General features: G+C 42.1%; 1 protein-coding gene across 5 annotated transcripts in view; it reads left to right on the forward strand.

Moving 5' to 3' along the window:
* SGMS1 (sphingomyelin synthase 1) overlaps nucleotides 1–26,243 on the forward strand; it is a 98,381-nt gene that overhangs the window by 2,005 nt on the left and 70,133 nt on the right. For 2 of the 5 annotated variants that reach the window (XM_064513555.1, XM_026097380.2), the window contains exon 1: nucleotides 19,564–19,619. The exons of 1 other annotated variant lie outside the window; for it this stretch is intronic. The gene's annotated coding sequence lies outside the window, so the exon portion shown is untranslated. Of the gene's footprint in view, nucleotides 1–3,885; nucleotides 3,965–6,476; nucleotides 6,530–7,504; nucleotides 7,640–14,766; nucleotides 14,930–19,563; nucleotides 19,620–26,243 lie in introns of those variants that run through there. 2 more of the 5 variants (XM_064513554.1, XM_026097378.2) reach the window with 2 other exon arrangements.

The raw sequence follows: 26,243 nt of genomic DNA on the forward strand, positions 1-26,243 counted from the left end.
TCTGCCATATTGACACGGTGCCGATGAAGCTTGCAGACACTGAATCACGCAGTCTCTCTTATTAGGGCTAGAAATAGGATGTCAGTGTTTCAAACCCACTGAATGTCCTGTCGTCAAATAGGCCGGGATCAGCGTCGGTGTGTCGCTGCGTGACAGCAGCTTTCGTAGAGATTGCTTCAAAATCTGTTCGGCCACTTCAGTTCTGTGGGGAGGAAAATGATTTGTGTTAGCCTTCTTGCCACTTTGCAAACTAGTATAAAATTTAGGCGTGATTCCTCATAATTCAAGTCTGTGGAAGCTCTGCCATCGATCCGGGTGGGTTTGGGCTTGGCTATATTTGTTTTGGGAATGTCTTTTGGACTGAAAGAGTGCGTACTTTCTGTTTTATTTTGTGAGGCTTTTCGCGGGCGTTGAAATTGCTTCAGCTTTGTGAACTTGCTTACAATTCAGAATGAGAATGCAGTCAACCCTATTTGGTTGCAGATGGAAGATAAATGCTAGTTTTAGAATAGTGATATAACCCCCCTTAAATCTAGAGAGATTGCATTGATTTTCTGGGTTCGCGTATGTAGAACAGAATTAAATTTAGCTCACATGTCTTTAAATTGTGTTTGTAATCTGTGTATCAAACTTTGGTTCCCAAATCATTTATCATGCTTCTTTCATCTTTCATATATCAGCCTAGCGACAATATATCTCTATGCGCTTTATTATTTTTTTAAGGAAAACTTACAACACTTATAAATTTAATAAATTGAAGCCCTCAGATAAGTTTTAGGAGTTAGAGGTACTAATGGATACTCTGACTATTCAGGATTAATGGTATCTTCAAAAGGCGGTAACTTCTTAATAGCTCCTTCTGTATGACTGTTCTCCATGTATATCATCGTTTCTCTAAACACGCTGCAAACTTCAATAGATGCTGCTTTTAATTAAATAATTATTAAGTTCTCTTTAACTGAGAACTCTTTTTGGGGATGAATGCATACATTATTGGTGAGAGCAACTTGAAAATTCTTTCAGTTTTCTGGTCACTACCATACTGCGTTGATGTTCAAGACCGGTTAATTGGTGTGCTAAATATGGGTGGCCTGGGACTTGCTCAGATTTAATAGCAATTTCAGTCTGGCCGTAAGGAACAGTCGCTGAATTAAGACTTTCTAATTGGGGCCACTGTACGTCGTGTAAAATGCTCAGACAAAAATAATCCAGAACCTTTTTCTCCAACGTGTCAGATAAGGCCTGTTTGGAGGTTAAAAAAAAAAAAACTGTGTAAAAGCATCTAAAAACTAACGAGGATGGTTGTATGTGGTCGTGAACACTGGTTCTGTAGGATCTGACATTAGATCCTTCTCTTTGAAAAGCACTGTGTGGTTCCCAGAGACACATGTCGTGCGGTAAGGATTTTTAAGGCTTCACAGCAAGGTAGTCCAAACTGTTCTTTGCTGAAATAGAGCAGAGCACCTGGATGCTATTTTAGTTGTAATTCAAGTGTAATACATCAGAAACAGCTGTATGTAGAGAAATGCTCTGAAGCAGAGGTGAGGCCCAAAACGAGCTCAAAAACACGAGTTTCTGATTTGAGAATTTGGGTCTCATGATTGGGCCCACCTGAAAGAAATGGCTTAACACTGAGCCTTGTGTAAACCATCAGTGTTTTTTGAAGGATTTCAGTGTCACTGTAGCTCTCTTGCACCCAGGAAACCAACACAGAGATGGGGGCAGCTGGTCCTCCAAAGGCTGATGTTCTGCGTGACTTTTGTACTGTCACCTTGGAAACTATGTTCTCAATGTAGGTGGCTTCATTACAGCTAGTAATTATAAGTCCTCTTCTTTCTTTTCCCCACCCAAAGTCAGGGGAAATGTAGAAGAGAATTCAGAAGGCATGAAACCTACTGGCTTTTGGTGGAGCTTTCGTCCTAAATCTGCTTTATGCTTTTGAAATGTATTGGAGATGGTGTTTGGTGCTGGTTGTACGTGCTTGGCTTTTGTTGGTAAAAACAATATCCATGTTAATAAACTACTAAGTATAACTAGTTTCCTTATGCTACGTATAGTTTGCTAAAATAAGTGAATATTTAAACATGTTTAGAACACTATTTGTGGTTTATCAAGCATTAATGTAGTTGGGGAAGAAATGCTTGAAGGTACCACCCAAATTTTGTTCTGATAGTTCTTGGCTAAGAGTATGTAAGATAAAAGAAGATCTAATTTAGGAATATATTGCTTGGCTTTTGAAGAAATGCAGCTTTTTATATTAACTTATTACTATCAGTGTTTTTTACAGTTCACTCATCCAAGTTGATAGATTCCTGTATTCAAAGGAAAACACTCGTAAGTCTTTAACATGAAAGCATTTTCACTAACATTAGGTTTCACTTATGCAAGCTTGCTTAGCTTTAAACAAAAAATTCTTCCTCCACTTCACCGTGACCCGAAAGCTGTTTTCTCTCTTGGACTTCCCAGGGTGGTGCTTCTTCTGCCTCTTCGATTTTTAATCTCTTTGCGGGTAGCTTTCAACGCACAGCGCATTGCCACTTGGAAAAAAGTCTTAAAGAAATCCCTGAAAGGCTGAACTCTAGTAGCTTTGGTTTTTTTTTTCACATAGGACACATAGCTGTGTGAAAACTGGCAGCTTTCTTATTAAATTGGTTGAGGCGCAGGTGCGCAATTGGAAAGCTGGATAGCAGAATCCTTCAGATGTGGTGGTTGGACTGGCTTTTTTCAGTGTGATATGCGGTATTTCATCCTCATCAGTCAGCTGGGATGGGGCTTGTAAAATTTAGTGCTCCCGTGAATATCCGTGTTGGTCCCTTACTTCTGAAGAACAGCGGTGAGTTGAGTAGCGTTGCCTAAGTCTTCATCAGGGAGGAGGTAGGAGAAAACAGAAGTATAAAATGGCAGAAGAGATTGTGATTCCTGCCTTGAGAGCTGGAACAACATCGTCCGAGATATATTGCATGCAAAATCCAGCAGTTTGCAAGGAGAGCTCACCGAATAAAGCAGCTGCTTTTCCTCCTTGCTCTCTTGTTACATGTGAACGTAGCTCTGTAGCATACCTGGAGAGAAGAGCTTTTGTGGCCTTAGCTTAAGAAAGATTTTTCAAGAGCTGTCATCTTTTCCTGGCTAGTGCAGCCTACACCTTTAATTTCCTTGAGTGGAAAAGAGCATAAAATTTTTGGAATGTCTTACTGTTTTCCTTGTCTGTCCATTAGTGTATTAGCTTCGTTCTGTGTGTGTTGAATATCATTAAAAGTCATTTGCATAGTTAATGTTTGGAGTGCTGAGATTCGTACTAATTGAATTTAAAATCTTATACTTGCATTTATTAAAATGGCAGATTTAGACGATTGAAATGCTTTAGTGGGAGAATATATAAGCGTTTGCAAATTTGTCCTTGTAAGTGAATCTACCGCTCCATTTGTGGTAGATTCAACGGGAGACCCTAAACACACAGATCAGGTTTCGACGGGGTTTTACCATCTCTTTTTTTGTTACGATGTGGTGACAGCTGGCAAAATCCAGTATGTTGGAAGTGTTCATGCTTAACATCTGTTCAGGGTCACTGTTGACCCTAAAGTGACATTAAATGCTTCTGTAAAAATGGTAAGTGGGGAATATAGAATACAGAGCCTTTCTTTTAGGTCAAAATAAGCTTCTCCTCCTGCAGCCATAATTCTGGGTACTAGTGGAGACAGGCCAACTGTTGGGGCTGTTAGTCCTTAAACTCTGTTGTGCTTTCTTAAATTTTCTGTGGCAGGGTCTGATTTATGGTTGTTTTATGTTTTACACCTTTTGCCTCAATCTGATATCTGACAGTAGTTGTAGAGGATGGTCTGCATAAAACTCTTGGGTTTAACACTTCATCTTTATTCTTAATTACAGCAAAAGAACCAGAGTTTAAACAGACACAGAAACAGATCTTACCACCTACAGGAGGCCCTACCACTGCGCTTTTCATAAGGTAGAGAGTTAAAAAATTACCTTTGGTTGGAAAGAAGTCATAAAGATTGTGTTTACTAGGTTTCCCTAGTAGTGTACATCTGTGCCTCTCTAGATAGCACAGTGTTTTTAAAAAGCTTGTCTCAAAATAATTCTGTAAAATCTCTTGATACCACTCTTTGACCTTCTGCCACTGAGCTGGCGTTTTCTACAGTCTTCTGGCATGAGTTCTCCTGCCACTTTCAAGTAAAAATCTACCACGCATTGAAAAGTTTGACGCTGCAGTTGAGAACTGTGCCAAGCTATAAAAACCCTATTTGTCCACAGAATGGATTTTTGCTTGCTGGGAAGACTTGGATAGTACTTGAATAACTGCACAGGAATTGCTTTGAATCTACATACTAATGAAACAGCTCCATATAAATCGAGCTATCGTTTCTGTTCTACTGTGAGGTCTATAATTTGTCTTCATTGCAGCCTCTGCTCTTCCAGACTGTTTTATGTAGTCAAATTGTATAGCTCTGGAAAACTTTGTCAGGAAAGTTAATTTAAAACTATTTGAAAGATTTTACAATGACTACTCTCGTGAGAAAGACCTTGGAAGTGACTTGAGGAGGATTCTTGCAAAAATACCTGCTCGGATATGCGAATGACATACAGTTCCCAGTGCATGCTCATCATCCACTGATAGGAGTGACTCAAATGCCAGTGGCCACCTTCAACACCAGCGTTGTTAGCTAGCTTAACTGGTGAAGACGTGTTAGGGTTCAAAGCCCATTTGCTTTAAATGGGAGTGAAAATCCAGAACAGATTTTTTAGGGGAAACATTTCTAGGCTAATAGGTGAGTGAACAACAAGGCCTACAGGAAGGAAGAGGAAGCAGCATTTTATTTTCAAAATTGTGTAGGATGGTGAAGGTAGGCGTTTGGGGGCCAGGGCGATGCTGGGATAGATCATATGTCGGGGAAAAAAAGAATACAAAAAACTTTGAATAAATCAGGAATGGGGAAAGAAGACTGAATGCAAGCAAGTGAAGGCCCCTACTCAAATAGTTTCTTGATGGAATATGTTGTTCTGTGTTTCCATCAACACGTCTGGGATGCCAGGATATAGGTTTGGTGGAATTGTGATTTTATGCAGTTTCAGTCATGATAGGAGAAACTCGGATTTGCCAAGAGCAATATTTGGTAATGGGCTAGTTTTTCTTATCTGCTCTTCATGAAACAGTGCAAAAGCCTTTTTAGGTAGCAAGGAGCAATTATTCACAAATTTAAAAAAAGTCAGATTTTGACTTTGTTTTCATGAATTTCCTGTTTCAGTTTTTCTGCTTTTCTGCCTGTGAATAGATTGTTTATCAAAGGACACTTTTTTTTCTTTTTTTAAATGAGGCCTAAATTATGTGTGTCAAATGCAGATTACTTACATTCTGATACTTTGTTCAGAATTTATTTGGGAACATTTGCAAGAGAATGGGTAGTTGAATTGAGAAGACACAGACCCATCTAGCCCTGTATCTTTTTTCCAGCTCTGGCCAAAAGCAGACACTAAGGGAGGACCATAAAGTAGAGCAAGTGTTTATGATTGCTTACCATTTTTCAGCCAGTTTTCTTAGCAGCCACTTCTTGAACCAGGTCTGTCATCTCTGTGTTCAGTAACTCTTGGTGGAGTCCTCTTCCACAAACTTTTCCAGTTTACCCATGTAAATGTTTAGCATCTATAATGTCCTTGAGATGGAACCCCAGTTAAATGTACTTTTTGTGAGGCGTAGTTAAGATTGCTACCTAGCATGAGATAACATAGGAAATAGTCTAGGATAATCTGAAAAGATAAACAACCTACGATTAATTAATGTTGTTATCATAGTCTATGTCCAACTTAGCTGTAGGTATGTTAAAAGGAAATGAGATGACTATAAAATATTAGAGGGTGAAAAGATCAGCTAGGGTTTCTCACTGGCAGAAGCCAGAAAGCCAGCTTAGTCTTTACAGACTGGTCAATAGTATTTTTAATCTTCTGTACAGTTGAGTAGCTTTAAATTATCCTGGTCTATTGCAAGTAAATACATTTGCTAATGTAAGTGTAAGTGGGTATGATTATGCTTGTGAAGATCACAGAAGCACAGGAAGATTTAGGTTCGAGTCTCTAGCCCAACCTCCTGCTCAGAGCAAGGCTAACTTCACGTTTTATGAAAATCTCCAAGGATGGAGATTTACTATGGTAAGAATCTCATTTAGGATTTGGGGAGGGGTATGACTTCTGTGCACCCTGAGGTTCCCGTCTCACTCGTAGAGACTCTCAACCCTGCAGATTTCTTCTGGTGTTTCCCAGTTCTTGTACTGGAGGAGGCAGTAAATGGTCAACACCTACTCACCCTGTCTGTGCCAGCCTGTGATTTTACAGAGCCAGGTTATAGCATCGGCCTTGCAGAGTGAAGAGTTTCAGGCTGTTTGGCTGTTCCTTATATGGAAACTATTTTGTGCTTTTGGTCATCTCTGTTGCCCTTTCTTGAACTTTTCTTGTTCTGTTTTTTTGAGATGGGAGTGGAGAAGAGGGAAGAACCTGAGCTGCAGATGGATTCACGATACAGGTGCACCAGATTTGTGCCATAGAAGATACTGTTACCTGTTTTGTTCTCTGTGCCTGTCTAATTGAGCTGATGTTTTCAAGGAACTATGAGTTACTCCTTGAGGATCTTAGTTCTGAATAGTGTTGGTTAAATCACAGTTCATCTTGTACTGGCATTTTCTCTTAAGCATCATTTTACAGCTGTCTACAGTGAACTTCACTTGCCATTTTATTGAGTGGCACCAATCTTTAAAACGCTTTTGTGATTCTTCACATTAGTTCCTTTTCTTTGCTAATGTTACACAAAGTACTCAAGACATTAAATGTTTTCAGTGTACTATCCGCCCTTTCTCCAGGCTGAGCATGTTGAACAGGACAGATACCTCTAGATCTCCATTGGCAGAGGTCTTTCTACTAAGAAAACTGTCCATTTGTTCTTTACTCTTCTGTAATCTTTTTATCAATCATTTTTCTGTGCAAGGATCTTCCCTCTTATCTGTTGCTGCTTAGTTTATTTAGGAGCCTTTGGTGAAAGACCTTGTCAAATGCCATGAGGAAATAAATCCAAGTAGTCTGCTTTAGCCATATCTCCTTTAGCTGTATCTTTTATCCTTTGACTCCTTTGGAGAATTCCAGTATGCTTAGAGACGGGATTCCCTTTTCAAAAGCCCTGTCGGAGTCTCAGTTAGTTTTGGGTTTTATTCAGTAACAATCTGGGAATCTTGTTTTCATGTTCGGGACATATGTTATTGGTAAGAACTCTTCATCTTTTCATCCTGAGTTGCCTAAAGGTGGAATATGTACCAAAAACGATGCAAAATTGGTGAACGTCTTATATTTTTTAGGTAAAAAAATATCCTTTCCTAACGCCTGCTGCGTTTTGTTTTGAGTTTTCAGTTTGTTCTTTCAAGCAGTTCCTCTAATAGCTGCATGTTGAAATTCAGTCTGTAAGATGCTATGCCATGCTGCTAGATTAATTACTTATTTTTATGTGCAGATTTGATGGTAACCTCATCAGTGTTTGGACCTTCTACCTGAAGCCTTGCAAAAACTAAGATGAAAAAAAGCCAAAACAACGTGGTGATTTTGGAAACAGCGATTATTTAAATTTGTTTCCCTGATTTCAGGAAAAGTGAGTTCTATAGTTTGCCTTTGCTGATTGTCAATATCATTAATAAACTATATCTGAACACTTTAATGCGCACATAGGTTTGTAGAGGCAACTGGCTTACTCCAGAAAACATTTTTTTATTGTATGAGAAGGACTAATTTCTCGTGGGATATTCAAGCAGGTGAAGCCTTTTTATCTGTCATGTGTAAGGTGACAGATCTTGTAATTTCTATGTGTTTCTAACTACATTCTGCATAGTTGGACTTCACAGGGTATAGTGATTTCAAAATAGCTGGGTATACAAATGTACAGCCCAATAAGTACACCCTGCTCCTTTTTGAATGTCAGAAAAATAACTGTATCTTGTAGTCTTGGTTAGTCATGTGTAGCTGGGACACACAGTTCAGTTCCATCTCCTGCGTGAGCTCGTCACATCAAAGCGAGCTTTCTGGGCTAAATTCATTCATGGCTGTAGTAGCACTGATTTCCCTCCCCCTTCCCTTCCTCTTCCCATTTTACGGTGTTAAACTGTGTCCCAGTAGGTCATGGAGAGCTGCCTCCTGGTCTTCTGGTTCAGGGGAGGACCCTGACTTCCAGCAGGGAAGGAAGTAACAACATGATGTCAGCATGTGGGTTCTTGTCGTATATTTGCTGCCTTCACTAGTGTTTTTTATAAAGTAGTGGTTGACTTTGCTTCTCTGAAGTCTGTGCCACGCAGAATGCTACTGGTGATCTCTGCACCATTGAAGTGGAATAACTTGTGCGATGAACGGTGTGTGTCTGTTTGATGTATTGTTGATGTTGGAGAAGGAAAAGAAGTTGTGGGACTCTAAGGGCCACATGCCGCAGACATATTTGTGGTGCCTGATCTTAGTATCATACAATTAAAATATTGATGCTGTTACAGTGATACAGTAACAGCCTTGACTAGTCCATCTTCTCGGAAGGGATTTCAGAATTTACAAAGCTGGTTCGCAGTATCTTAGATGAAGTGTATGCGTGAATATATGCTTGTATTTGATGTGTAAGTGTATCCAAAATACAACTAAGCATGAAATCAGTCTATGATACAGGGTCAGAGCTTGCAGACTCAAGGGCTTTGTATGTGGAGCTTTGTGTATTTCTTGCATCCTCTTGTCATTCCTCTTAATGTTGCTAATTTTCACCAAAACAGAAAACACAGGCTTCAGCTAGAAGGAATGAAAAGGCCAGTTATCTCGGCAGACACTACAAAGTGAGACATTTTCAGTATATGCTCGTTGAAATGAATACGCTGACCTTTCTGTGTTTGTAGCTTTAAAAATAGGGGGAGAATTAAAAGAATGAGAGAGAGAAAGGCAATGCATTTGTGTGCTTCTCTGGAGTCAGTATTATCCCCGTTTGGATTTGGATGTTTGTTTCCTTTCAAGAACTCTTAAAAAAAAAAATGCTTTTTTAAATCTTCTCTGAAAATGGTTTAGCAAACTTCTTCCTAAAACAGAAGTGCGTGACTGTGTGGTCATCTTAAACCAAAGAATTAATCATTTATTTAAGTTGAATTGTCGTGTGTTTCATAACACATACAGCTTACTTGTACCTTACTCTTAAAAAACAAAACAAAAACACAGGTCAAGCCCTTAGAAGGCAGATTGTCTTGTACAGTGAATGTTATGTTGTTTTGAACAAGGCACCCTTTTCTATTATTATAAATTTGGTATTTTTATTGCTATGATTTACATTCGCAGGGTGAGGGCAGCACTGTTCCTCCAGTGGCAGTCTGAAGTGAGACCTCTCCATAGACAAACCTTATAAAGTTAACCGTGCTGGGGAGAAAGAGCAGAGCTATTCCCTTACCTGGAGCCATTTGCGGGTACTTAAAGCTGCATGTTTAATTCATTCCTCAAGTGTAAGTATTGATATGCAGTGTACATGCCATACAGCAGTAAGTTGCTAAACAGAGCATTTAATATAAGTATTCTCGGTGCAACATTTAAAGTATTCCCAAATTAAACCTGCTAGTCAAGGGGACTACCTGTCATCAAAGTCAGTGGAGGTGTATGTGAGGCTGAGAGGTGAAGCTCAAGTTGTAGAGTAGAGTTTCTGCCCTTTCTGGACTGATCCTCACGCCGTTCCTCCGTGTCTTCCAGCTCTTCATGTTCCTTCAAGCTTTCTCGAGGGCCCTGTCATGCCCCTTTAGACCTCTGCTGCCGCCACCTTGGTGCTGGGCTCATACTTGTTCCTGGAGCTGATGTTCGTGTTCATCTGCAAGTAATTTCCTAGTAATTGTGGTGGGGGGAAGGGTTAAAATATTCTTGGAGATTGTTTGTAATGACTGGTAATACTTGTGATTGATCGAGCATAAGTGGAGAACGGTCTTTGAAAGTGTTAAAACGGAAAACAAAGTCTGCCTTGTAAGGTCAGCATCAGAAATGTAGGGTCTGTGTTGATTTTTCTTTTTTTTTTTTAATACTAGATTTTATATCCAGTTTCACAGACAATGAATCACTTTGTTTCCCTTCTTTTCCCTAATCGAACTGCTCTTGCAAAGTGTGTCAACCTCTCCTTAGTTGTCCATAGAAAGACCCACACCTACGTCCGTAGAGAGCAGAATCCGCTCGTGCTTTTGGGCCTTGAAATATCCCTTTCATGACTACCAGCTCAGCGGCTAAGCCTATTAGTGTAAACTCTTTAGTTGTTGCATGCAGGCATTTTTTCCTCCTTCTCCCAGTCCTGCACCCTCTCAGGGCCACAGTGTGCAGCGTTTGCTGTAGCTTTCTGCTTTTTCGTGGACGGTGCCAGCGTCCCGGGGACACTGGAGGATGCTTTGCCGCGGTGGCTGTCCCCATGCTCTCCCTTACGGCCCTGCCTTTAAACAGCCAAAAAGCGGTGTGCGGGGTTGTCCTTGCCGCTGAGAGGAGCCTCTTCCTGTTTGTGTGTATAAACGAGTGTGCACGTGCGGATTTTCACCAAGCTGTGATGAGCTGGACCGAAAATACCAAACGAAAGCATCCAAGTTCTGCTCTCCCCAGCTCAACAGGACACAGTGTAGTGCTTGCTCCGTGGGAGATGCACGTACGTAGCCATTTTCAACCCGAATTGCAGCCCAGATCAAAACTTGCAGATCTCAAGGCCTATGGAGAGCGGCTTTTCCCGGTAAACTTAGCTCAGCGCAACCTTCGGTAAGCAGGCTTAACTCTTGGCAAGGGGAGGTGAGCGGCTTGTGCGGTGCAAGGCACATATTGCCCGTGCGCTTTGGGAAGTGTGAGTGCGGGGCGCCTCAGATAACGGCGTGCAGCAGCTGGGCTCAAAACCCTTGTGGTTTACCAGCAGCCTGGAGGAAGCAGTCTGCAGTGACGGTGTAGCTCAGAAGTACAACGGAGCCGCTTGTGAAAGCACATCGGTTGACGCGATTCACTAAACAACAGAAAAAACATGCTGGGGTGGGGGGGACCCTCAGTGCCCTATGGGGACTAGGTGAGGTTTGCTGAAGAATTTCCCTGGCTCTTGACTCCTGCCTGTCTGTGGGAGGGCTGGAGTCGGGATGAGCATTCCCGCAGGGCAGGGGAGGGAGAACAGGCTGTAATTGCTGCCTGTATAGGAATTGCCTCCTCTCCCTCGCTCCGGAGGATTTGATCAGATTCCAGCAGTTAAGGGGAATTAGCAGTTCCTTGGCTGGGGTAAAGACTTGCAGATGGCGTCTTGGGGAAGGGCAGCAGAACACATCCCTTTTGGGGAAAATCAGCTACTCTTGACCTCCAGCTGTAGCTAGTTTTGTGGCCTGTAGTTGGGGGAAGGTAGATCCAAAAAACATGCTTTTGCCAGATTTAAGATCAGCTGAGCTGTAAAATCTGCAGTCAAGTTGTCTGCTGCTTACAAGTAGGATATGTTGCACTACTGATACTTAGGAACTGCTTGTTGCTGACTCTGAAATTTCTGTACTTACATGGGGAACCGAAAGAGGACGACTCAGAATCAAACTGTTTACTCTAGGACTGTAGTTTATCATCACTGGGCTCCGAAACAGAAATGGGCAGAAGCATCCCTTTCCAAACAGGATTGTGTTTAATAATACAGTGATTTTAGTGTTTGTGATACTGGTCCTCTTTTGGTGTTGTTACTATTCTCCCTTTTGAACAAGGCATCGTGGAGAAACGATGGGTGTGCATATGGGTAAGTGTGCCTAGGTCCTCTCTACTGACACTAAGACCTTGCTCCCAAGCACTGGTTTTCTCTGTAGTCCCACTTTTGCCCTTTGAGGAAGATGTAGCTCAGTTTCCTGATATTTTTTTTCCCCAGTTTTTCAGAAAAAAAAACATTATGTTCAACTAGAATTTGTGCATATATTTCTGGAGTTTTTTTTTTTTTTGTTTTTTTTTTTTTTTTTTTTTGGCCTGGCAATTTAATGTTTTGGGCCCTTTCCTAAACCATTTGATTAGCTGTTAAAATTGGAAGAGGCGGTTTGCTATTTATTAAGTTAACGGAAAACTTGAGTAACAGATGCATACAGACATTATGAGAGATGGCCTCTGAAAAAGGGAAGTAAGTCAAAGCCAAGGTAATGTTTTAATTATTGACAAAACGTGCTTGGAAAGGATTATTTATCCCTCACATCTGTATAAATGCTAGCTTTCAGACTCCCAGCTATTAGTATTTTTAATAGGAATAGAACATAGTGGGGAATTCCCCCCTCAATCCCCCATCCAGTACTTTAGTTTCTTCAAGGAAGTTACTTTTCTTTCAAAAACCACATTTTGGTCACTGGATACAGTATCAAAGTTCACCGTAGAAGCTGTCAGATGGAAGAAGGAACGTAGCCCTTGTTAAAATGCTAAAAACACAGTGAAACTCTTCTCTTTGAAGCAAAACTTAAAACCATTGAGGTTACATAATAAAAACCTGAAGATGGTGAGTAGTAACAACGCAAACACCGGGGAGAGCAGGTCTGAGGGAGGGGAAATGTTAGGAGATGTAGTGAGTGGGGAAACAAGGAGCAAGCACTAGATGAACATGAACCATTTGTAGCGCTGGGATTCCTAAAAAGCGGGTAAAGTTGGTGCTCATGCAGGTCAAAAATAGGCTGCTGGTATTTCTGGCTTCTGTGGCCTGAGGCTTTTAAAATGCTGTTCATGTTAGCTGCTTAGGCAGTGAGACAGTGACATGACAACTCTTCAATCCAGCATCTGACCTTGCTCCCTTAGCCCTGCAGTTGTGTATTAGTCAGCCCTAGAGATGCAGTTTAGGCATGAAATGACTTTCGAGTCTTTTTCTCATGCGGCTTTTCTTTGGAAATGGTCAAAGTTAAATTCGAGTCTTAGTATTTTTTGTGTGTTTGCTGGTTTCATTGGTGTCAATTCTTAGAACTGAATTCTGCTTCTCAGAAACGCGGTCTGCTCCTGAACGGCTGGCTTTGAGGAGTGCCAGACACGCCGGGCGTGAGCTTTAAAGTGCCTCTTTCCTCAGTCGCTTTTGTAGTGGCCCCGCAGATTCTCCTGTCCCACAGGGCTTGGTTTTGCCTTGAAGGCTGCTTAACAAATGGAGCACTCTCAAAACCAAACTTTGCAAGTAGGCATTTTCTAAGAAGCAGTTTCTAAATGAATAATTTAGAATGAAGAATTGTTTTTCTGCAGTTTGCAAAGTCACCGTCTCTTAACTGCACAGGAGGAATGCTGGAACCGTGCACAGATGCTTTCCAATACATGGAAGAAACAAGATTAAAAACCAGTTACTGAAACGTGGTGGGGGTGTGGTCCAGTAAACTCTTTTGCCAAGTTGATGGTTTTTAGGTCAAAACAGAGGATAGAAAACCCTAAGGATATGAAATGAATTTCTGCTGCGAACCCTAGGAACCTTTGAAAGTCGGGATGACTTTTGTGGTTAGATGTTTCGGATCTTTGCGGGGGCTTTCCTAGGACTGAGCTGTACTTGGAATTTGTTGCATATGAACTTGAGTTTATTTACGGACATGCTGCTCTCTGACAGAAGAGATGCCCACTGTCCACCTTCTCCCATCCTCTGCCCCCAGGAAGTCATCTGCGTCTTGCTAATGCATGTGCTTTAAGCCCACTTAAGAAGCACTAAGATTTAGGTATCAGGCATCAGACTGAAGGAAATGGATGAAGGATGTATTCATTTTTAACACAGAATAGCTGTCGCCCATCAACCACTCTTGTACGCTGCTTTGTAGACTGTTTAAAGCATCTGTGTGCCCTTCAATGGGTTGTTCTCACAGCATCATTTTCTAACTTTACATTTTATTTGCAGTGAATTGCTGTCCAGTGCAAACTCAGCTTGAATTCATTGCCCTCAGCGGGGAGGTGCATGTGCAGGTCTCTCACTTTTGGCTGCTGCAACAAAAGAATAAATAAATCTCTCTTCCCAGGAGACTCAAGCCAGTGTCACAGGAGAAAACAGTTTCTGCTAAGTTTAGCATGTGTGGCAGGTGACGGTAAAACATCTTTGGGAGTTCAAGGTCTGTGGCTCCTCTGAGCACTGCATATTGTCAAGAAACCTTACTGCTGAACTGTTATATTTTACAGACGCAAGGGAATAAACCACTACCAGCACGCTGATAGCAGAGCCTCTCTCTGCTTTGCCTCCAGAGACCCAAGAAACAGGCAAGATTTGTGAAACTTAGGAGCAGGCTGCACCTCAGCCTAATTACCTGGCTCCATCACAGACCCAGCTGTGGAATTTAATACTCCAGGAGAGCGAGCAAGTATTGAATTACTATGTCATTACCTACATGATGCTGGTCTGATGAACAGATCTGTCTCTAGCTTCCTCCTACCTGCCATTCATAACTATGGCACCAAAAGAATTAGCAAAAAGGAACATGGAGACAATTTTAATGCAGTAGCTGATATGTTGTCTCGCTTTTGCTCCACTTAACACGCTAGCTTTTAGTCTGTAGGAGAGATCTGAGAGATGCATTTGGTAAGTTTAAAAAAAAGGTTTGCTGTAAAAGAGGGGAGGAAGGAATTGCAGCAGAGCTTCAGGCTGTCAGAGGCTCTGCTTGTCATTCTGGGTCTGCATCCCCTCACCACTAGCTATCTGTCTAAGCTCAAAATTAGCTCTCAAGAAAACCTGCTTCAGGAAAATGAGTGCTTGATATTGGCCAGTCATCGTCTTTTTCTTCCTCAGGCTTCCTTTTTTCCCCCATGCAGAGCCTGCTGCCCAAATCTAGCTACGTAGCTCTGATCATGCTCATCTCCCTTTGCCCCTGCACATGCTTGGATAGTGTTTCACGGGCCAGCGCCGGAGGAGGATGGTGGGAAGCCTTAGCTGGATCACAGGACACAGTTGCTTTCTATCCCTTCTGCATAGTATGAAAGGGTAGGTAAAAAAACATACTGGTGAAGTGTTTCAGAAAGTGCTGAGCTCTTGCTTTGATGTGTCCCTGCGATTCACACCTGCAGTGATGTGAGAAGAAAAGTGCATTAAATCGCAGGGCAACATCATATGTAAGCAGATCCCAGGCCAGTCATGGAGGATGACTTTGTGTACAGAAAAGTCATGTGAGTTTAAAATGGAGATGTGATCATGTGTTGCATCCTCCTGTACCTTTGTCTCTTTTTCTCTGACCTTTGGATTCTCCCCAAAGCTGAAGTTTTGCTACTATCTTTGGCCCACTTGTAATTTCTGTTATAAAAGAGCTTTTCTAGCTTCTCTGTTCCCATAGATTTCCCTGCTGAACCTGCACTCAGAAGTCACTTTAGCTCTGAGAGGATGTGCATCTACCTGCTTGAATGCCGCAGTGTTTTCCTCTTCCATCCCCATCCCAGCTTATTTAATCGTGTTATTCCCCTGTTATGCAAGAGTTTAAAAAGTGGCATTTGCTCTAGTTCGTAAGTGTGGTGACATGCTCTTTGTCAGCAGCTTGTGACTGACTGTGACTGTCACTTCACACGTGAAGGTGACATCAGTGTGACAGTATATAAATCTTGCAAACGTGACCCTAGAAATGCTGAGTGTGAACTGAAGGCACACTAATTTAACCAACTGCAAAATGAAAATGTCTCATTCTTGGTGTGTCCAAGTCTGGTGTCAGCTGCCCTTCCTTCCTTTTCTTCCTGCATCAGATGTTGTAGCCTAAAATTAAAATCCGTTATGCAGAAGAACGGGAAACATCATAGCGTGACATTTCAGTTTTCATTACCTTTGCACCAGCGCTTGCACCACCACGAGAGGCTTTATTCTGGTCAGCGTCGTAGCTTGCGGACAGTTCATCACGCTGCGCAAAGTGAGCTAACGTGCACCTGCACTCTGGCCTGTAATTAATTCAGACCCCAAATTAAGAAAAGGGGTTTGAAGAATGCGAAAGGCTGCTATGATTTCTCTGGGGGTGGCACAACCCTTGTAAATCTCTGAAGCGGGAGGACATAGAAACTGCAGAAGAAAGGATGGCATCGGGTGTGTAGCTTGGAAAGGTCTCTGGGGAGGGAGGTGATGCTGAACTGTAATATCACTAATGAAAATCAAGGCCTGATAGGTCATCAGGCAGTGGTTGCTCAGTCGGTCCGTGTTAGGCTGATGCTTTAATTGGACTAAACGGATAACGGATACCTGTGTCACTTTACAAGTGTCTGAAGCCTGAGCAGGAAAATTTGAATGGACACAGAGACTGAAGGTTGCTTTTATTTTCCAGCCACTCCGCTTACGTTAGTACTAACATAAATATTCAAGAATACAAGGAAAACTTCCATATTGCTCTTTGTGCTCTGCTGACTCCTGCAGAGACTGAATTCTCTATGGATCTTAATTTGACATGCTTTTGAAACTTGCTACAACATAGGTGAAATGTGTAAGTCTACTTACGCTTCTTTCAGAATTAGGCTTTCTCAACCAATCTGCCTGTAAAGCTCGTATCTCTGAAGGGGGGCAAAAAAAAGTAGAAAACTCTTATTTTTAAAGATTCCAGGTTTTGTATGCTGCATTTAAGCAAACCAGCTAATTTGGCACTTAATATGGCTGCATAACTGTTTTTGTCCCTGGTGTGAAAAAAAACCTGACAGATAAGTCTGTTTTGTTTTACTGTTATGTGGTGGTTTTGATTTGGTCCTGGACTTGTTAAATACTAAGCGATAACACACTCTTTGACTTTTCAGAGCGAGACTGAAATTATTTTGACTCACGGTGTGTTTTCAGATAAGAGAGATGGTAATTTCTTCTATTTGGTGGCAGGGTTATCATGAGGAACCCATAATAAACCTGCAAGTTTTTGCTTAGATTCTTGAGCTTAGTCTAATTTTCCTGTATTTAGGTGTCGCACAAGGCTCGTTTTGAGGAACTATCCTGTAGAGTTGTAAGGCTGAAGTTAACTTCGTGGAGGGTAAGCACCAAGTTGACCAAAGCTTCCCCCAACTTACTCGCTTTTATCTTTTTCATATATTGGATTGACTTGGTTTCACTTCTTGCAGTTTCTGTTTGAGGTCTCTGAGCACACTAGACAAATTCTAGTTTTGAAGGTAGTATGAGTTAGGATCTTACTGCAAAGGTCTGTACAATTTTTGGTACCTTACAAAGAAATGGCTTGTCAAACTGTAGGGCTTATTTTTCAGCACATGTATTTTTGGTGATGTCCAAACTTGCTGTTTCGTTGTTCTAATGCTGTGTAGGATCTCTTAGTATTTTTTTTTATCATTAAAGTAGAAGTGCATGCGGGTATGTAGTATTATTTTACAGCAAACCTGCATATAATTAAGTTACCTGAAGGACAGAAAAAAAGTGTTCGTATCTGCTAGATCACTGTTTAAGAGACGAGCCTTTTTTTCCCTGTTTATATTTGCTTAATTCCACATTTTGAATGTAGCTTGAGATAAGTTCATCGATTAATTAGACAGCTTATGAAGTAACGAACTGGTGTAGAACCGCCCCGGCTGGGAATTCCCTGACGGAGTCAAAGAAAGAAACCACAACCCACGTAAATTATGTACCTGGGGCTCCGGGACAGGGAGCCTGCGGAGCCAAATAAGGCGAGAAAGAGCAGGAGGTTGCTGTGTCACACCGAAAAAATGCATTAATCAATTAGCAGTAGAGAACCAGAATGGTGAGGCTGGAGAATAATAGTCTCTTTTTTCTATGTAGGTATCTTGGTCTTAGCAAGAGGCAGCAGCCCATCTGATTTATGCTGTTGCTGCTCTGCTCATCCTAAAGCAGAGATCAGGAATCGAGTATGTGGAGGGCATGTCTCTAAAGGAGAAGAGTTTCAAGCTGGAAATGGAGGTTCTTTCTTGCTGCTTTTGAACTGTAACGTTCTTAATATTGCTGTCCTCCAGGTCTATGGCCTCGAGATACTTAAATTGAGTTGTGGTGACCTGAGTGTTAAGCTTGAAAATTTCCACTGTCAAATGTCATGGTTTTGTCTCTGGTGTGACCCATGTGGTTGACTCCTCTGCTCTTTAAAGACCAACCCTGTTAACATGCTTTGTGCAGAGCTTTGTTTTTAAGGTGGGTATGAATGTTGTAACACTTAGTGTTAGCAGATTAGCTGGTTAGCTGGATTTCACTATTACTATTATTGTTTAAATTGGGGACCAGACCTCAGGGAAACTCTCTTTGCTTTTACAGTTGTCTTCTTTAGCCCACTTCCTAGGGAAGATCCCGTAGAAAAGGATTTGCCCTACCTTGCTGCAGCACATAGTTTTTCCTACAGATTAATACACTGTGGTCTGCTCTGGACTGAGTGAGCAAGGGTGAAATGGCAGCCCAGCTTTGTCTTCTGCTTGTCCTCACCCTTGCTATAACAACCTTATTTTGCATATTATTAAGAGCTACACTTTTGTTTTGCTGTCATTTTGCTTTTGCGAAAGAGTTCTTTATGGGGATAGTGCCCGAAGGAAGAAAGTTTCTCGCAGTATCTGTAGGAGTCGTAGTCCTTTACTGTGCAAATGCTGAAATCTATGTATCGCTTTAATGTTTCTTGGAGCTAAAATATTTTTGGATAAACAAAGCATTTCACAGACTCCATAAACCGCTTGCAGGCAACCCTTCGCCTCCGACTGGAAAGCAGCCATCGTGAGCACTGCAGTGCGAACAAGGAGCTCTAACACCGCCGGGAGCCGCGAGTGGGAGGCAGTGAGGCCACGTGGAATAGCTAAATGTTAATTTTGATCCGAGTATCGGATTCCAAACCGGTGACTTCACGAAGAAATCGCCAGATTTTTTTCCTGCAACAATTTACAGTTGTATTTCTCCCCAGCACAGGCGCTGAATATTGCTGTGTACTGAGTAGGAATATTGATGCTACAAAACATACTCGAGGAGTGCTAGCTTGAAAGCAGCTTTAGCAGCTTCCATGTAGAAACCTAGCCTAGAAGCGACAGCAGAAATGAATTTGGTAAGGCGATCTGGCAAGTATGGTTTAGCACCAAATACTTGGAGATAGCAGATGTGCATTCTCCTGCTATTAGACATAGCAGCATTGTCGTTTTTCATTTCAAGCAGTGCTATGAACAGCTCTGTAATCTGTTGGCAATGTTGCTGCTTTGCCCTTTTATTCTATAGGCTGCCTAAATCCTAAAGGACATAGGAAGTCCGTGTGCTTGTTCAGCTGTTGAACTTTTGCTAGCAGCGTTAGAGGCTAAGGTGATCAGCTTTTGGGGATATTGAGACACTTTTGCTTTTCCAGAGCTGGTGCCTCTCATTCTAGACTTTAGAGTGTGTTCACATCAAAGAAGGGATGAAGGAACTTTCTTTAAAAATCAGTTGTTCTGCTATCTTTGACACTTGAAAAGCTCAGTGCCATATCTTAGGAATCAAGGAGGAGCCTATTTAGATGAAGTTTATTTCTGGAAAAGTTTTTCTTACAGGGGAGAGTCACATTTCTGGTATTTGTTGTTTCCTGGTAAGAAGAGGTTTCTGAAATATCTCCCTGTGTAGTTATAAAGGGGAAGAAAGGCTTAAGTGTTCTCAACCTGTGGATTGTAACCTGGCTTGTTTTTTGTAGAGAAATGAGAGAGGAAAGCCGACAGCTTGTGACAACTTAAAAATCAGAGCAGCTGTGTAAACATACCTGCATGAATCTGTAAGTAGCCTGATGCAAATCTGCAGACCCAAAGAAGAGGTATTTTTTTGTTTTTTCCCACCCTGTCTGAATAGTAGCTGCCCTGCTGGGCACAGAGATGGACGGGTGGCACTCCTTCCAGATATTGCTGTGCACACAAAGAGTTTAAGTGGGATCAAGAGGAGGCTGAAAACTATTTGGATGAGAGATTCGCTGAGGGTTACTCAATGCCGGCTCAGGAAACTCCTGAAGCCAAAAATAGTCACAGCCTCAGAGAGGAAGAACCTCGTCCCAGGCACAGTATTTAGCTCCTTTTACGCCTTGATCCAACTGATAAGGAACCGTTGTGAGATTTTCTGTTGTATAGGGGTAGCATGGAAATAAAAGCACTGAAGCTTGGGGTGACTACATTCAAGGTTAGTTATAGTGGAAGCAACTGCCAGACTCGGTGCCTGATACAGCCCTGGGAGGAATCCCTGCAAAAATTAGCCACTGATCTCGGGGGCTTGGCTTCAGCCCAGAGGGGTTGCAAGAATGATACCTAAGTGGCTTTTCAAAGCTCTAGATCTCATCAGATTGGAACTGCTCGGGAGAAAGAATCCATTGATCCAGGTGGCATTGGTGACTTCCATTTCACAGGTTTTGGGGGGTTTTTTTGTTTGTTTTTTCATTTAGTTTTCCTGGTCAGCAAGGTGAATTGAAAAGGAGGTTGAAATGGGATAGCTGCCCAACCATTGTGTGCATGGCAGCGTTTGCTATTCTGATACTAGTACCACTTTCTTGTAAATCTCCTGTGTAGAAGAAGTATTGAATCATATTTTAATGGCTAATATATATGTATTTTTTCAAGAAGTCTCCTTTATAAACTTTAGTGTCACCTGATAACAGCACATTTTTGTATACCCAGAAGATAGTTAACTTCCACAATAGTTTAAGGAAAGATGCTTGTGCACTTTTTTGGTATACAATATTTGTCCAATGAATAGAGAAATTTTTTTTTTTTCCTTTTCGCTTCAGTGGAAGTCTTGCTGTGCGTCATGAAGCAGGTTGTTCATTAGCTTATATACGCAGCGTAAGTAATAAGTGCAAAAAGGTCCTCAGAGGAACAGCGAGGCCAACTGCTGCCTACCTGAGACACAGGGCAGCGGACAAAGGAGACATTCAGCCACCAGCGGAGGATCACGTTCCAGAAGCAAATCTGTGAACTAAAGCCCTTAACCCTGCTGGAGTCCAACAACCGCATAACAAAGATCTGTTTTTGTGCCCCACTTACTTCGCTTAACCTCTTCCAGTTACACAGCCCGTAAATGACCTGCTCTCTCCGCTCTGCCCATGCTCCCTTTGAGATCTGTGGGTAACTTCAACGGCTTCCACCCCGGTCTCCTGCCGTTCTTGCCCCACCACCATCACCACAACCCCACCTGCACCATACTGTCCAATTACTTAAGTATCAAACTAGTAGTAACTGTTTTCTGGTTAAAAGTTGAAACATTTAAGTATGAGAAATGTAAGTTTTCAACTCTCCAGTCAGCAAAGGGTGCAGCTCCTTTTGCCAAACCAGTTATACTGATTTCTGTCTTTGTAAATAAATCCCGAATAGTAGGTGTTGCCACAAAGCCCAGTAAAAACATTTAGTCCCTCTGTTATTTGAGGGCAAAAATGGTGCTTCACTGCTTTGTATCAACTGTTACTTTTTAAAGATGCTTGCAAAGATGGAATATGTTTAAGGCCTGTTGTTTAAAAAGACCTGCAAAATGGGAAGAGCTAGGTGTAAGCTGGTGTGACTTGTTCCGGAGTCAGTAAGCAAACTTGGTAGGAAAGGTTTTTGGTGTGTGTCATGTATTTAATGTACATACAGTGTGGTTTCTGAAGCATGATGCTGTTTGCGTGTCAAGACGAACCACTTCTGTCTCGATGCCTTTAGCAGACCATGCTTGCCGTGGTCTCAACCTGCATGCCATAAGGGCAAAATAGATACTGATCGATGGAAAATGAGCCAAATCGGATGCCAAACACAGGTATGATTGCTCACATTAACCAATACAATCTACAGTAGTTGTTGTCAGGGAAGGAAGACAGTAAACTGTAATTGTGGTATTATCTCCGCCAAGAGCAGTGGCAACTCCAGTCATACCCTGCATTCCTCACCGCTAAAACCGTCGTCTAATGAGCTCACAAGGTACGTCGTACAAAAGGTCATGGACTACAGTGAAGGTTTATAATTTCCTAGCCATTTTTCAGAAAGAGGCATGTGACCTTTTCCAGGTAGCTTCAGCGATCACAAGTTGGAAGAGCCCCAGACGGGTTTGTCGGTCAGCAAGGAGCATGTGTTTCAAAAGCCAGCGTTGCAGCGGATGGCATTTCATTCAAAAAGGTTATCAAAAATTCATGTAAAAAAGGTGTTAACAGCGTACCTCGAGTTGATTGTCAAAGCTGCGGCTTTTCAGGAAAGTCCGTGTAGTATACGTAGGCTGGATAGGACTGCAAGTGGGAGCTGCATGTGGTGGAAACTTTCTTCCAAATATTGAGCCACAAAATGTGATCTCTCCAAATAATTGGACCTTGGATTTTATAACCTGGGGTAATTTTCTAGAGAGATCCAATATGAATACAGCATAAAGAATATCCTGCACATTACCTAATTATGAGGTAGTTAGAGATGTTTCGTTTTTATCTGTATTCCAACCTAGTAATTAGCTTGTTTTCTGAGAATTAGCTAATCTTATTTTTCTGTCTTCAAAGTATTTTCAGGTTGATCTGGGAAGTTTTGAGCATCCCACCATGCCGGGACAAGTGAAAATATCAGTGTGCACCAAGTCACTTCTTGGCGTCCTGTTATCCATCTAGTTTAGAGATTTTCGAGAGTCAGTGGAGCAGTTTTGCGCCCTAAAGGATATGGAGACTCATAACAACATAGTGGCCAGATTTGTGGAGAGAAGTCTGCCCTGGAAAGTGTTATTTGGAGGCAGGAATGATTATGTTGCGAGCAGGGAAAAGGAGCTTTGCCTGTTAATGGGGATCATTATTTGTTGCATAATCCTGTCCTGTTTTGGATCTCCTATGACAGGGCCTAAAAATAAATCTGGGCCATAGTCAAAGAGGTGTTTGGGTCTGGTTGATTTGTCATGGAAGCTGATTTCTCCTTGTTGTATGACTTATCTGCTGTTGTTATTTAGTAAGGGACCTCAAAATTGCAACTCCTTAACTGATTCTTGTGCAGTCGTTTTCTTCATCCTTCTAAAAGTTCTGCTTTGCAGTTTTTAAAGTGTAAAATGCAAATCAAGACTTGTTGGGGTATTAATTATTCAGTTTGATTATAACAAACATTTTAGTTGGCTTTAGTCAGGCTAGTGCAGTAGGTGCACAGGTATCTTGGGACATGTAACCAAGAGCAGTTGTATCCTGCCATCATAAAAGGGCAAAATGCTTTTAATAACAAAGAAAGTGTGCCCGTTGCAAGCAATATCTTTCCTCTTGTCAGTGAGATCTTTTGAGCATCCTCACTTTGATTTTGTTCACAGCCCAATTCAGGGGACTTGGACACTATAAGAGCTAAACCAAGGTAGTCCAATGGATAGTCTTGCTAACTCACATATTTATGGGGCTGTCCCTGGACGTGGGCACAGTAGGGCTAATTCTACAATACTTTTTAAGTCCCGTCAGGCAGCGTGTTAGCTGTTTTGCTAACTTCTTTCCGTTCAAGAAAGATAAAAGGGATGTTTCTGGGCTGCCTCCCTTACCGCTCCATTGAGTCCTGATTAAAGTGCGGTGTGGGTGAGGGGGAACTGCATGTAAATCTTCCTAAAATGGAAAGGGGAACCAAAATGTTTATTTATACTTGTATTACCTTTTACAATTAAAGACAAAATTTAAAATGGTAGTTAGCCTGAAGCATAAAAGCAAAAGCTGAACCCCCCCCCCTTATTATTTAATGGAGGTCCTCTACTGCAGATCTGTCTACTAGTAAAGCAAATAAAGAGTCTTCTTTTCTTCCATACCCTTTTATTGTGGAATGAATGCTACGTTAAGTTAGCTGTATGGATTTATTGTCTCCCGCAAAAAGAGTGCAAAGGCAAACAACTGTAGTTTAGGAGCGATTTACAAAATAGTACAGCGATTAGCGTGTCTTTGGAAGTGTTTTCTGTGTAAGCATTGCCTCACAGATTTTACTGGCTTCTCATGTGCAAGGAGTAAACTATGAGGAGGATTTAAAGAACAGTTAAACATTCTCTCAAAATCCCTCCTGTTGTCTTTAAATGGATCAATTTGACCTCTTTAATCCGAAACCAAAGTGGGCTGATGAACTTGTCCGCTGATCTATTTAGGCTGCATTTCTCCTGTGTATTTTAAGGAGTACTTTAGTGTGTGTGCGACAAATGAGAAGCAAAGATACGAGTGAAACGTGGAAACATGCTTGTCTTCCCGTGCTAGGGTATAAAACGAAAATGCTGCTGTTATCGCTGAGATGCCTTTTCTAAATAGCAGTTGGTGGCTACCGAAATCCAGCCTTTGCAGACGTTCCCGATCCTTACTGTTTATGTCGGATAAGTAAGTAAGGAGACAGCCCACTCTTTCTCCTCTTGCGGCACTGCTGCTTGCAAATACTTGTTAAGTGGGCAGAAAAAGAGGGAGAGGAGAGTCTTGAACTCCAAAGCTTCATATCTGGGCTTTGCAGCCACGGCTGATGTACAGGACACGCAGACTTAGGTGTGGGCCCTTAGGCATGGGATAGTAGCATTCACTTGAGAAATAAGTGAATGTTAATGAAAGAAATTATTTGCCCTTTCTGGAAATCCTGTAGGCTTCAGTGAGCTATAATCTATTTAAATGTATTAATCACAGGTGCAGCTTCAGCTCTAAGCCTGTCCTAAGCTGGGGGCTCTGCTGGTCGCAATACGTTGGATCAGATGCTGTAAAATGGTGCATGTATTGTGAATAAGCTAGAGATGCTCTTTACAAGCTGGAGTGACCTTGAGGATGAAGGCAAGAAACATTATCTGGTGCTATTGAAAATGACTGTTAGTTCTTAACTATCTTATGGTATATAGAACAAGATGGGCAAGTAACTTCAGAAATTAATCTTCATAGCATCAAAACCATCAAAATTGCTTCTTAGCTGATGCTTTCGCATTAAAGAAATGCTGTGAACATTAAAGTAAGTGCTATCACGGAGCCGAATGTTGTCGTGTTATGTGCTAAAATAGAAGTGGCTTCTCTCATGCCGTTACGACTTGCTATTGCTTAGCAACTCCAGAAACTGAACTACTTCCATAAAGATATTAAAATGTAGCTTTAGGATTCTGGGCTCTGAACTTACCCACCTGTAACTCAGCAGACCAGCAACCATTGCTGAGAAAAGAGAGAACAGGACTTCTCTTGGGGAAGGAAGGAGTAGAGGATGGAGGAGCTTGGCATACAGGCCAGTCAATTTAGGTAAGATGGACCTTTTTTTCTGAAAAATATATTAAAAATGTTGCAGTTTTTCAAAAAAAAGACGCCGTGAAGTGCTGCGTGTGCCACAAGCAGGCAGTTTACGCTGTACAGTCTGTTTGGTCAGGTGGGACCAATCCTTTCTAGAAGAGGGGCACACACCGAATTTGCAGCTCTGGCCGGACGCAGGGAAGGGTGCAACAGGTTGGTGCGAGGCTTCGTGGGCTTCTTGCTGGCGCTGCTCTTCGCAGCTGCGTGACTCTTCGGGCTTTATAAAACTTGGCTGCTGAGTGAACGCCCGCGAGCAGGGAGTATTTTGTGTTTGGAGGGCGGCTGTTGTTATGAGATGAGTGCAGCGCTGTTACTCATGGAAACGGGGCCGCCTTCTTCGCTGAAGAAGTGCTAGTGGGTGTCGTGGGATGAGTAACTTGTCTTACATTTAGTAAACATTAGCTCCATGCTCTTATTACTACGCTCATACACCAAACTGGGCACGATAACAGGACTGCTACTCGGTAACCACATGGCCAGCACGTATGCGATAGCTCCATCCAGAAGCGTTTTGCAAGGATGGACAAAAGCCATTTCACTTCCAGCCTGTTGCGAAGAGAAGTACCGTGGCGGCACATCCGTGTGGCTTGTCCTCGCCGCCTGAGGCTGGGCTGGTGGGTGTGCGGTGGGCTGAGCAGCTGATGTTAGACTGTCATCTTCCCTGAAGCGCTTTAATAAAACATGCTTGAAGATGAGGCAAGAACGTGGTGGAAAATCCAAATATGAATTCCCAAGTAATTGCAAACGTAACGAGAAAGAAGTTGAAGTAGAAGGAGATTTGAAGTCAGCATGCTGCAGAGTGTTTGCTTTTTGGCAGCAGGTTGCTTGGATTCGGTTCTGCTTCAGAAGGTAGAATTTAATTTTTCCCCACTCATATCTGGATGGAAATGTATGAATTGCAATTTTCTAACTAATGTGAATGGAAGGGGGAGGTCATCTGTTTTTCCTTACCTGAAAGCTCCTTTGAAATAGCCCTACCTTCCTTTCCGTCTGCCCCTCTCTTGGGGCGTCATAGTGAGGGCAAGTCGAACGGGAGGTGGTTCGCTTGGGAATCGCGCTCTCTTTCTCGTCTACCGTGAAAGCTGGAGGGTTGGATGAGGAGTGTGTTCTCTCCCCAGCCGTGTCGTTGGGCGGTTTGTCCACTGTTGCTGGTGCTAATGTTTG

Source organism: Dromaius novaehollandiae, chromosome 6, assembly GCF_036370855.1.
Source record: "Dromaius novaehollandiae isolate bDroNov1 chromosome 6, bDroNov1.hap1, whole genome shotgun sequence".
Taxonomy (NCBI): Eukaryota; Metazoa; Chordata; class Aves; order Casuariiformes; family Dromaiidae; genus Dromaius; species Dromaius novaehollandiae.